This window comes from Diceros bicornis, chromosome 3 (assembly GCF_020826845.1).
Source record: "Diceros bicornis minor isolate mBicDic1 chromosome 3, mDicBic1.mat.cur, whole genome shotgun sequence".
Lineage (NCBI taxonomy): Eukaryota > Metazoa > Chordata > Mammalia > Perissodactyla > Rhinocerotidae > Diceros > Diceros bicornis.
Genome location: NC_080742.1, coordinates 87,374,019 through 87,387,435, shown reverse-complemented (window position 1 = coordinate 87,387,435; position 13,417 = coordinate 87,374,019). Strand labels below are relative to the sequence as shown.

The window sequence follows — 13,417 nt, the reverse complement described above, 5'->3', positions numbered from 1 at the left end:
GGTCAATCACAGGTCTAAGACTAACTCTTAAGTTACTTGGCTTGGGTTACCTGAGTTATAACAGGGGTTTTCAAAGTGAAGGGCTCAGGACAATTTATTGGGATACAGAATAAAATATTGGAATATGTATATTTTATCTCATCCTTTAAATTTTCTATTTTTGTGTTTTTAGTAAACATACTATAACAGTAAAGTAGAACATATAATTTATTAAAAATAAATATCACGTGTATTAGGAGTGTTCAGTTTTTTCTAAGCGCTCAATCAAGAGTTTAGATCATAGTTTATACAGTAGATAGAAATCTGCAATAAGCATGTTGTCCTTAGAAACTGAGTCCCAACTATGACCAAGGTAGTGCTTTGGATTAATGTGTTACATGGAAAAGAAACTCATACATTTTTAAGGTAAAGTAGGTAAAATATAGAATCTGTAACTGAATCTTCTGAAGCCCTTCAAGTGTCCCAGCCATCCTCTTCAGAATCGTTGGAAGTTGCTTTCTTCCTGACCAAACCTGCATCTCCTTGGGGGATAGCATTTGCGATAAGTACACATGAGCCCTTATCTCATTTCGTTGTTTTTCTGTGTCCTTTGTCCAGTCATTCAGAAATAGCATGCTGAATCCCTCCTATGTGCCAGGCATTGTGCTAAGCACTGTGAGCACTAGTTTTCATCGCAAAGAGCCAGTGTGTTGGCCTTGGTTGGATAGGCCTTGGTGAGCAGGCTGACCTCGCTCTCCTCATCTTTCATTGGACGCTGATTTAGGGCTTGCTCTGTGCTGGGCACTGTTCTAAGTGCTCTATATAAACTAATTCATTTAATCCTCACCAGGACCCTCTGAGATACTACTACTGTCTCCATCTTACAGGTGAGGAAATTGAGGCACAAAGAGGCTGCATCACTTGCTGAGACCATGCCGCCAGCAAGGGGCAGAGCCCCCGTCTAACATAGTTACTGGGAACTCAGAAACAATCTCAAGTGAGCTCTGAGAACACAAACCACTATTAAGTTGGAGACTGCCTGTGCCACCAAATGCCATCCTACGTGTTATAAAGCAGGACACGTGAGCTATCTGACATCTTAGCTGTGCTCCAGGAGGAAGGCGCCCCACTGCAAGATCCGGTATGATCAGGGTAGGCACCTCCCCTTAGCTGTGTGCTGGTGGCCTAGCACCGTGGAGTTGTTGGGTCATAACAACACCAGGACTAGTGTGATGACAGCAACTCACGGCATAAAAATGTCCTTGCAACAGACCAAAGGACCCACTTTAATTTGCACAGCTTGGAATGGGCTACTGGTTGCACTGCCAAGGGATCCTTGTACCAACTGGTGTTCACATCCACAACGTTAACACACAAATACCTACTGAAATATTGTAAATAATAGCGTGTTGCATTTTTATTGTGCTTTATAGTTTACAAAGCACATTACAATGTTCCTTTATTATTCTAAGTGTGCTCCCAATACCATTTCACTTACTGTCTGTTTTCTCTTTTCTCCTATCTTCTATTTCTTTTTCCTTTTCCTCCTCCCCTCCCTCCCTCCCTCCCAGCCTCCCTGCCTGCTTCCCCCCCCCCCCCCCACCTTCCTTGGCTTGGTCTTCCCACCCTTCCTTCTTCTCTTTACGCTGTGGGCGTGGCACTTCCTCTGCCCTTCCCAAAGCTATCTCTAATTGAGTTCCGTCAAATGTCAATTAAAGGTAACTGAGAGTAATGAAGACAGTCTCCAAGGAACACAGGAGCTGTAATGTGGAGTTACTGTTGTAAACAGCAGTTGCCGTTTAAATCAAGTAAGAAGGATGTATTTCTGTGCTTTAAGAGGAGAGTGGAATGAATCCTGTCTTGGAAGAGAACCCAGGGGAAAGAGTTATATGCATTTGGCATGCTAGGCATCGTTGCATCTGTATGACATCTTGCACAGAGTTTCCTTTGCAGGTAGATAACAGCAGCCTACGAGAGAAACGTTCACAGCAATACATAAACATGAGAACAAGTGGCAGCAAACAGGTTTTGCGCTGAGGGCACAATGCAGGTGATGGTCCTTTGTCCTGGTTTCTTTGTATAACAGCAAGAAGTTGAGGTGTAGAAAGGGCAGGTCTAAGGAAATGCCGTCCCAGGACTCCTTAAGTGTTAATGTAGCCAGTGAGGACAGACTAAACTTTCATATGCCTTCCTAAGAAATTGTGTTGTTTGGAAGTCACTCGTCGATCACGACGAACAAATATATTTGCATGAAGAGAGGAGATGTTTAGCCCCCTTGGCAAGAATCGGAACTATGATGTGGGAGTAAGGCTCAGGATGCTTCTATTGCTTTTCAACCAAGAGACAGTGAAGACAGGCTGTAAGGGCAGTCTGCCATTTGGCCAGCGTGACTCTGCGATTGTTATAAATCCTTTATCACAGCTTGAGTGCAAACAAGTTTTTTCAATGAAATACATCCTGAATTATATTACAGAGTGTATTAGTTTCCCAGGGCTACTGTAACAAAGTACCACAAACTGGGTGGCTTAAAACAACAGGAATTTATTCTGTCACAGTTCTGGAGGCTAGAAGTCTGAAATCAAAGTGTCACCGGGCCATACTTCCGCTGAGACAGGGTAGAATTCTTCCTTGCCTCTTGCTGGCTTCTGGTGGCTCCCAGCATCCTCAGCATTCCTTGGCTTGCAGCTGCATCACTCCAGTTTCTGCCTCTGTCATTACGTGGAGTTCTCTCTGTGTGCCTGTCTGTCTTTTTCTTTTTTCTTCTTATAAGGACATCAGTCATATTGGATTAGGACTCACCTTAACAGCCTCAACTTAATTCCATCTGCAAAGACCCTATTTCCAAATAAGGTCACATTCACAGGTACTGGGGTGAGACTCCAACGTATCTTTTGAGGGGACATACAGTAATAGAATTTACAGAGTAATAGGGTAACAAAGAGTAACAGAATTTACATAATTTTTTGGTATAAAAGAGTTGGCAGTGGCATAGTAATAACAACACCAAAATGGTAAAGAGTAAAGTAGGTTTCCAGTTCTGATTCTGAGTGTCCAGACAATTCTGAAGGAGAACCTGAGTAAGCTCAAAAGACAAATCAGTTGTGGGCCGGGCATGGGATGGGTGGGGGTTAAGTAAAACACAATTTTGCTTTACCAATATAGTACCAGGCATTTAAGAATAACTTTCTTTTTTTGCATAAAAGAAGAAAAAAGCCTACCAGATTTTTAGTCTTGATTTGGGCTTTATAAACCATTTCTAAATGGTAGGAAAATTCAATCTGAGGCACCTTAGTGTTGCCGGACACATATCTAGCCCCTCAGTACCTGCTCCAGCTCCAGCTCACTGCTGTCTTGAAGTGGTCAGTAATAATTTTGAAACAACAGCGAATGGAGGAGGATTGGTGTGCCAGTGATTGGGAATGGCCAAAAGATTCGGGGACAATGCTTTTGTAAAGATTTGTGACTCAAACACCTGCAAATTAGTACTGTTGAAACTTTAACCACCTATTTAGACCTTTTCAGGGACAAAGCAGCCTTCTAGATCTTTGAAAAATCTGTCTTTACTTGGAATTCATCTGGGTTGAAACCAGAAGTATAGCTGGTTTTGCTTTTATAGTTTGTGGATGTTTGCCTTTTTCATCCCACCAAGTTTGTTTAAAAGGTTATCTTCTTGGGATCCTCAATTGGAAGGAAACTGCAAAGGTGGAAAATGTCACAGCCTTTCCAGGCTTTGCACTGAAAGGACAATGCAGGTGGCAGGGGAGAACTGGAGTGACGTGAGAAAAGACTGATCCGAGGCTCTTTGTTAACACCGGAGTGGACCTGAAGAAGGAAACGTCCTAACCCTTACCCATCCCACGCCCAGCCCACAGCTGGTTTGTCCATTCAGCTTACTTATGTTCTACTTCTGAAATGTTTGACCGCTCAGAATCAGAACTGGAAACTTAGTTTGCTCTTTCCCTTTTTGGTGTTATTAACATGTCACTGCCAGTTCTCTTTGTGCAGAAGTGACTACAACTATTCCTCTGTAATAAACATGACAGATACGTTCCTGCGTGGCCTTTCCAGAAGCCCTGACAGAGGCTTTAAAATAATCATTTTGCTTTTGCCTGTTTCCATATATAACATTTGACTAATTGAAATGCCCTCATAGATCCTTTGAGGCAAAATATAAGGAAATCACAAAATGAAATGTCTTATCTCCAAGGAGGGAAAAACAAAGCAAGTTCTTTTGGAATATCATGACTGTGTATCCTGAGAAATTATACTTTCATAAAATGTTTTTGGTTTCCTTAAGCCTATTGGATTGTGTCTCCCCCAAAACTCACATGTTGAATTCCTAACTCCTAGTACCTCAGAATGTGACCTTATTTGGAGATAGGGTCTTTACAGAGCTCCTCCAGTTGCAGTGAGGTCATTAGGGTCAGCCCTATCCAGTACAATTGGTGTCCTTATAAAAAGGGGAAATTCGGACACAGAGACATACATAGAGGGAAGACGATGTGAAGAGACATGGGGAGAAGACAGCCACCTACACTCCATGGAAAAGCCTAAAACAGATCCTTTCTTCATAGTCCTCAGAAGGAACCAACCCCGCCTACACCTTATTTTGGACTTTCAGCTCCAGAACGGCGAGGCAACAGATTTCTGTTGTTTAAGTCACCCAGTCTATGGTACCGTATTATGGCCACCTTAGCAAACTAATACACCTATGTTTAGGTTTTTTTTTTTTTTTTTTGAATAATTAAGATTCTTAATTCATGCAAATATTGTTTTAAAAAGGAGTTTTTGAGTTGTTTTGTCTTCTTTTCATTGATTCCACCAATTTCCTGGAGAAAGAAACTGAAAAGCACATGTCTTATTGGTATCATTCTTTTCTTCACCAGAATTATGTTAGATTGTTAATTTTCAGATTGATTATCAACACTTGGTAACATGGCCTCTAGGTAATCAGTTTATGGACTACATGTACTTACCCACTGCAGTGAAAGGCTGGTTCATCCTTAGCGATTTATGGCTTAGTTCAAGGCAACATGGTGGAGTCATAGAAAGGTGAATTGGAGAGAGGCCTAAAGGTGTTATAGGTGAGATTAGCAACTTTCCGAAAGAGAAGTAAGTCTGAACATGGAAGGCGGCTGATTTTGACAAGTAACGAGCCAGTAGGTAGATAGATATGTGGAGAATTTGCAAGTGGTAGGAAAAGGATGTTTTCTCAATTGAAGAAATACAGTTTACGGTAGAATTTGCTGATTCAAGGAAGATGACATAAAAGATTTTGAAAGTCCTTAAGAGAATCACATTTCTTGGGAAAGCAAGGGGTATACCATGGTGCATTTGGCTCTCTTCCCAGGAGGGCACCCCTTCTTTCTCTCCTCCTGACCCTGTGGGAAAAGAGGGCTGTTGGCTTATTCCCAGCCAGGCCCAGCGAGCTCTTTGTTTTCATTCTCCTAGATCAATCCTTTAATTGTGTTTATCATCATTTTATCCTTGCCTTTTCCCTGTGACTCATACTGTCCTCCTCAAACTATTTGACAATGTCTCTGCCCCCAAGGATTACTTTATTTGCCATCTGCTCTACTTTCTACACCATTTCTCCTGGGAAACAGCTTTACCCACATGGATTCCATTTTCATCTAGGTGTTGACGACAGCCCTCAGGTCAGCGTCTCCAGCCGTGACCTCTCACCCATTCTCCTTTCCTGGTTTTTTTCTTGGTACATATAGAACATTTCCTCTCTGTTGTTACTAATGCCTTAAATGAAATCTGTCCAAAATAGAGCTCTTCTAGCTGGACTCTGCTCTCACAATCACATCACCGTTCCTTTCTTGGTCTCTTTGGGATATGAACCTTTGATTTCAGTCTTTTTTCCTTTTGGTATATTTGTCACTCTGTCCTGCTGATCTTTGTTTAGCAGTATTTTTGGCTATGTCCTCACCTTTGGCCTTACGCATGACCTGGTTCAGGGTCACCTTGTCCTCTTGCCCCCCTTATTAATCCTGGGCAAGCTTAGCCCATCCTATTGATTTCCATTCTCTTGTCAAAATGGTTTATCTTCCTTCGAGATTCAACTCAGCCAGTGGGAACTAGATGCTGACTGTCAATGACCAGCATCTCCTGACACTGTAACGTTGGTAAATTAAGCAAGTCCTTGCCTCAGAGTTTCAGTATGAATAGTTGAACACAGAATTTTTCAACTTGGATATCCTGGCAGTGCTTGTAATTCAACTTGTTGAAAACCTATTCCATTTTCCCATCCCCCAGAGATAAATAACTTTAATACCACTTCCCATCTTGCCCATCGCCAGCCATGGATCCCTGTTCCTTTCAGTCCCCCAGACGTATTTGATTCCTCTCTCTCCTTTGCCCTTACATCCCATCTGTCAGTGTGTCTTGCCTTTTCTTCTCTGCAAAGTCTTATGTTTCTGCTACTTCCTTTCTATTTTCTCAGGCAGTTCCTTAGTTCAGATCCTCATTAACTCACCCCTGGACTGCTGTGACAGCCCAGATCATCTTACTCAAGACCAGTGCTCTGTCCACTGTGCCACTATGCATCAGATAAGTGAAGTTTACCTCTTTAAGGAGGTAAATTTATTTTATTTGAACAATTTCAAATGGTTATATTTCTCAAATGTCATCATAACCAGAGGGTACAGAATTGATAGATGACTTGGGATCATTGTTGTGGGTATCCATTATTTTACAGGTGGTATAAAGTCAGGTGTGCCCCATACTTCCCATCTGTCCCTTCTCAGGTATCAGCTTTAATTTTCCGTGATTGTTATTGTGCCTGTTTCCTTATTTGGTGCATTTAGTCTGAGAACCTAAAGAGTGAAGAACAATGTTTGACAGCACGGATTTGGGAGTCAGGCAGACCCCTTAGTTCAAATTCCCACCCTGCTGGTAGTAGCCCAGTGACATTGGACAAACTGTCTCATCTCCCTACACTCCATTTACTCATCTGTAAAGCAAGGAAAATGCTCCTTAGCTTACAGTTGTGGGCTGTAAGCACCTGAGCCTGACACAGAAAGCAAACTCAATGACGACAGTCCCTCCACAACTTGTTGTTAATTGGGTATTAGATGACAATCAGTAAGACCAGTGAAGGCTCAAGGAGTAAAGCGAATGACTTTAGTGGTAGGGCTTCACACCAGCTTTTTTCACTATTTAAAATTTACTTCTAGGGCCGGCCCCATGGCTTAGCGGTTAAGTGCGCGCGCTCCGCTGCTGGCGGCCCGGGTTCGGATCCCGGGTGCGCACTGACGCACCGCTTCTCTGGCCATGCTGAGGCCGCGTCCCACATACAGCAACTAGGAGGATGTGCAGCTATGACATACAACTATCTACTGTGGCTTTGGGGGAAAAAAATAAATAAATAAATAAAACTATAAAAAAATAAAAGTTACTTCTAGAAAATTGAAGTTATCAGAAGGTGACAATTCTGGATAAGTAGGCTGTTGGTACACACAGTGTAGACTGGTGGTTATTTATTGGCTTAGTGTTTGTTAATAGATTACTACTATGTAAATGCTCCTAGGTTGTTGTCGCCAAGCAAAGCCTGAAGCAGAGGCCATAGCGCTGGCTCTATGGGCGCCACCACCACCACTTGCTTACACACAGTTAGCAGGATCAGGAATACTGTGCTTTTGCCTTTCAAAAGATACCCCATCTTTCTAATTGCAGCTCAGATCTTAGCTCCTCTGTCAAGCCTTGCCTAACCACAACCCATAGTGATTCCTGCCTCTGAACTCCAGTTGTGTTTACTTTGGCAAGTTGCTTATGTTGCCTAGAATTGCTGGTTTCCTTTTTAATTTGCATTGAACTTGGCAACAACATAAGAGTTTAAGCTCCTTTAGGGCAGTGCTGATGTCTTAGATGTCTTTGTGTTTCCTTTTGTGCCCAACCCCAGTCTTTTTTATATAGAAGACCCTTAATGCAATCAGTAGTATTATCATTGTCATTATTGACAAAAGAATTCTGTTGAGCTTGTGGTTGATCCTAAACTGTGCTCTGGTGGAATATACTGTACATTTAACATTACACAACTAGTGGATAAATAGACTTTGATTGAAAATGATATAAAAGCCCCATAGACATTTAGTATACACCATTTTAGAAATGTATCATTTAGAAATGGGCTAATTTGAAATTATCTTTGCATTATTTGTGAAATATAACTTGATAAGCAGGATGACTATCATTAAAATTTTATGAATATTGTTTTGTATGTCAATGAAGAAATTTTTTCTAGTACTTTGAACCTCCTGAGCCATCAAATTATGATGTTATACAGGGTAATCAGAGGTTATACAGATTAACCCTTTTCTAGTTGTTTTAAAATGTCCATTCAGATGCATATTTCTAACATTCATATATTTTTGACATATATTCTATAATTTTACTATATCTTATGCACATAATATGATATATAAGATACATACAGCGTTCTGCTAGGTATGAGAATTAATCGTTCCTTTGAGTTCTTGATTACCAAAAAAAAAAAAAAAAATCTCTATTTTCTATCAAGCAGTCATTATTCAGTAGAAGTGTGTGTCCAAAGGACTTTGGGAAGTGGGGAAGTTGGTACCTCTTAAACTAAGGTGTTCATGGTTCTGTTTTCTTTAAATAATGTAACTGGATTCTGAGTGATAATCTATTTCACATCTGCCAAACCAGAATTAAACCTTATATGCTGATAAAAATGGTGCCACTATTTTACTTATAATTCCTTCTCTCGAGCTTTGATAGAATTCAGTGAAATTAAATTCAGTTTAATTTTTTTTTTTTGATATAGTTGAACCCTCACTCATCCTTGTAGTTTCACCAGAGTCTGATCTTCCAGTAGATAATTTTGGGGTGGTGAAATGGAAAGGAAATGTACTCAGATGTGAAGCAACTTTTTAGTTCATCTAATTGTGAAATATGAAATTATCAAGAAACGAAGCAAATAAGTGGGGGGAAAAAATGAACTAAATGAGCCAATCCTTTAACAAATGACTTTTTTAAAAATCTTGTGAGTTAAGACCTCAGAAAGATCATGAAGAATTTTAGCTCTTCTTTTCTTTAGGTGGAAAAAATTATTCTTAACTCTAGAGAAATGAATTTCTCATTAAACCATCAAGACAAAGAGGCACGTAGAATTACCCAGGTTTGAACTTCTAGGGTCAGGGTCTGGTTTTTCCTCTTATCATAGGAGCCTTTACCCATCACTTGACTTCATAGTTTTCAAACTAGGACCCTTGTGAGAATGAAAGTGAGGCAGGTGCTCTTATTGTTAATTGTATTGACATAACAAGGGTAATTCCGGATTGTCCCAGACAAAGTCAGACGTACCTACCCTGTCCGGGTAAAAGATCCAGCCCAGAGCCTGGTATGTACTAGGTGCTGAAGATTTTAAAATCTGAAGAGTCATGAGAATCCTGAGGAATAGGGTTTGAAGTCAAGCATGAAGGCGTTTTATGGACATAAATAGCATCTATAACAAAGAGTAGGAGGCAAATGTTTTAAAAATAATATTTTGGGGACCAGCCCCGTGGCTTAGTGGTTAAGTGTGCGCGCTCCACTACTGGCGGCCTGTGTTCGGATCCCGGGTGCGCACCAATGCACCCCTTGTCCGGCCATGCTGAGGTGGCGTCCCACATACAACAACTAGAAGAATGTGCAACTATGACATACAACTCTCTAGTGGGGCTTTGGGGAGAAAAAAGGAGGAGGATTGGCAATAGATGTTAGCTCAGGGCCGGTCTTCCTCAGCAAAAAGAGGAGGATTGGCATGGATGTTAGCTCAGGGCTGATCTTCCTCACACACACAAAAAATAATAATAATATTTTGAATGCAGACTTATGGGCGTGTTTTTTAAAAAATGCAAAATGAGCATTTGAATAAAGTAGCCAAAAGAGGGCCCAGTGCCAGCATTGCCTTAGCGTACATGCTGTCAAAATGCACCCCAAGTAATGGGGAACCTGGATTTGTTTGGGGCATGAAAGAGACAGTCTCTTTCTTCTTTGTGGTAATAAGAAATGACTTCTTACAAATAACGGACTTGAATTCTGCCCACTATTGGATATATTTTAATGTCCATTTTATAGGAGCTGTTTTTCATTTGCCATACGCAAGGAAGATGTTACAGTTGTATGATGTAAGTTGTCTTAAATTTTAATAAATTTGTTTTTAAATGGTTTTTACTGATCCCTTTTATAACATCCACATAAACTTGTGTCAGTAACATTAAAAAGCATGTGAGGGGGCCGGCCCGGTGGCGTAGCGGTTAAGTTCGCGCGCTCTGCTTCTGCGGCCCAGGGTTTGCCGATTCGGATCCTGGTCGCAGACCTACTCGCCGCTCATCAAGCCATGCTGAGGCGGCATCCCACATAGAGCAACTAGAAGGATGTACAACTATGACCTACAACTATCTGCTGGGGCTTTGGGGAGGGGGGAAAAAAACGAAAAAAGGAGGAAGATTGGCAACAGATGTTAGCTCAGGGCCAATCTTCCTCAAAAAAAAAAAAAAACAAGCATATAAAGCTCCAAGGTAGAGCTGATATTCAGTGCTGATGGCTGTAACTAGCTTATGGACAGAGTGGCATGGTAACAGGGATGCTGCCTTTTAGAAGCTTGAGTTCTAGTCTGTGGTGACCTGCTGTGCTTCCATAGGGATGAAGATGCGGCCACCTTGTCAGGCGTTATCTTGGGAGGCTGCTTAGGCTTTTGTGGCCCTGTGGCCCTTTTAGGGAGCAGGTACGATTACTCCAGGTGTATTCTACAGTGATCTCCCGGGACCCTCATGTGGCTCCCCATGGGCTCACACCCCACCCTCGTCATTGTGTTCAAGAGCCAAAGAGGAAGAGCAGAGATGACTTAAGAAACAATTGAGATTTTGCTGAAGGATCAAACTGAAAAGATCCAGGAAGCCTCTGCCTTTTCTGAAAAGAAAATTGACACGTAAGGAGGGAAGCAGGCCTTGAAGAGTACAGAGGCCAATAGAGAAAGAAATGAGAGGAAACATTTAGCTCTTCCTTCAGAGTGGAAAACATAAATGTCATCCCCTTCCTCATCCCCGGCCTGGGGCATCTGAACAAATACAGTGTATAAGATGTGGGCTGCACTCGCTGAGAGCTGAACCAATCGGGAGGGCTAGTTCCAGAAAAATACTTTCAAGGAGAAATGGTTAGAAATAAATTTGGTTGTTGTCACAGGATTATTTTAAGATTAAGCTGTGCAACCACCAGCAGCGTTTTACTCCTTATATTTTAGACATTTTTAAATAATAATAGTAATAATAATTATTATGGAAGACTTTCTTTAGCTATATCTTCTTTGAGCATTTTGCTTCCCAGAGCAAAATGGCCTCCACTACGGAATAAAGGTAATAAGGCTATATTAGCAGACTTTCAGCTATGAGATGAATAAGTTCTGGGATCTAACATACAGCATGGTAACCGGAGTCAATAATACTGTATTGTGTACTTGGAAGTTGCTAAGAGAGTAGATCTTAAATGTTCTCACCACCAAAAAGAAAAGGTAATTATGTGAGGTGATGGACATGTTAACTAACCTTATTATGGTTATCATTTTGCAATATAAATGTGTATTGAATCATCACATTGTACGCCTTAAACTTACACAATGTTATATGTCACTTATATCTCAATAAAGTTGGGGAAAAAAATAAGACTGTACTGGGAATTGCATCTAGTTCTTGGAATAGTGGCTGTTGACCTTGTAAAGGAGCAGCAGTGGCCACACCAGGCGAGGCCAGAGTCTGAGGCAGCTGGTGTGGTGAAGGGCTTCTCTAGCCATGCAGGCCTCCTCTCTGATCCTGGGCATTGGTCACCAGAGGTAGCCAGTGATGATTTCCATAATTTTATGACCCTTGGCTGTCATCCCAATAACAAATAAGTCATAAGCCGTCCGCTTCCCCTCTGTAAAATTCCATTTCTACACCATGGCCTTTCCACCAAGATCTTTTTGAAACACTGAAAATAGAAAATAGAGCCACATCTCTTTTATGTAAGATCAGCGTATTTCTTCTACTGCCACCCCTGACCCCTCCACACCCTCCCCCTACCCCAAGTACTTGAGGATCCAGGAGTAAGGGGCAAGCTAGATTCTGAAGGATAAAGGAAATGCTTGTTTCACTTTGCCTCTTCAGTGCATAAGTTACTAAAAGTGAAGGGATTGGTCATTTCTATATTGTGTACAACATGTAGAGCAATATGGATATTAATACTGATAAATACAGAAAAATCATTTTCTGTGTCATGGAATTAAGGGAGGTTGAATTGAACAAAAAAAGGCAGGAGGAAAAAACAGATGAAGTGTGGATTCTGAATAAGCAAGCCAAAATAGTCTGGTCAGGCAGAAGGATGTATACAGAAGTGTAGTCATATTACACAGGTAGACATTGGAGTTCAGGAACCAAACAAGAAAGAAAGCCTCTGTCAGATCTGTGGGATCAGCGTCAAGGTGGGGTTCAGAGCAGGTGTCAGGTGTTAGACATACCGAGGCTGCCCCTGGGAAGTCAGAGCATGTCCAGGCTGAAGTACAGACAGAGCATGAGTGATGACCCCAGGACAAGAGCTGCCTAGCCTCTGCTTTTGTTTTTTAAAAAAAAAGTCTTGGTTTGGGTGGAAAAGTGCTGGCAGGTTTTTCTTTACTTTCTAGAGCGAGGCCAGGTTCCATAGGTGCCTGTGACTGGTAATTGCTCTATAGCCAGAGAACTAAGCTCTCCTGGAGGCCTGGCGAGTTAAAGAGTGTCTTATTCTGGGGCCGGCCCTGCGGCGTAGCGGTTAAGCGCATGCTCCGCTGCTGGCAGCATGGCTTCGATCCCGGGCGCGCACCCACGCACCGCTTGTCAGGCCGTGCTGTGGCGGCGTCCCATATAAAGTGGAGGAAGATGGGCACAGATGTTAGCCCAGGGCCAGTCTTTCTCAGCAAAAAAAGAGGAGGATTGGCATGGATGTTAGCTCAGGGCTGATCTTCCTCACAAAAAAAAAAAAAAGAGTGCTTTATTCCATCACCTGAGTGCCTACCATGTATAATAAACTCAGCTTAATACTGGGGAAAACACAAAAAAGTATGAGGTATAAACTGTAGCTCTTGCCCCCAGAATATTGTCTGGTTATGGAAACGTGACGTAAAAGTGTAAAAAGTTAGATGGCATAAAAGATAAGTCATTCACTTCAATAAGACAAGAGATTTTGCAAGGCAGAAATGCAATTTGTGGCCAGATGGATGATACCTATGGTAAGTGCCGTAGGAACAGAGGGTTGGGAATAATCACTGTAGGTTGGAGTGGTCTGGGAAGAAGAGGGATCTGAATTGTCTTGTCTTTGGATAAGTTGAGAGGAACAGTGAAGGCATGCCAGATGGGGGAATGGTGAAGAGTATGGAGATAGAAAGTATAAGAGACATTCTAGAAACAGTGAGTCAAACAGCTTA

General features: G+C 41.7%; 1 protein-coding gene across 3 annotated transcripts in view; it reads left to right on the top strand.

The window, feature by feature from the left end:
• Positions 1-13,417, top strand: part of HIPK2 (homeodomain interacting protein kinase 2) — a 177,707-nt gene that overhangs the window by 40,525 nt on the left and 123,765 nt on the right. The window lies entirely within an intron of this gene.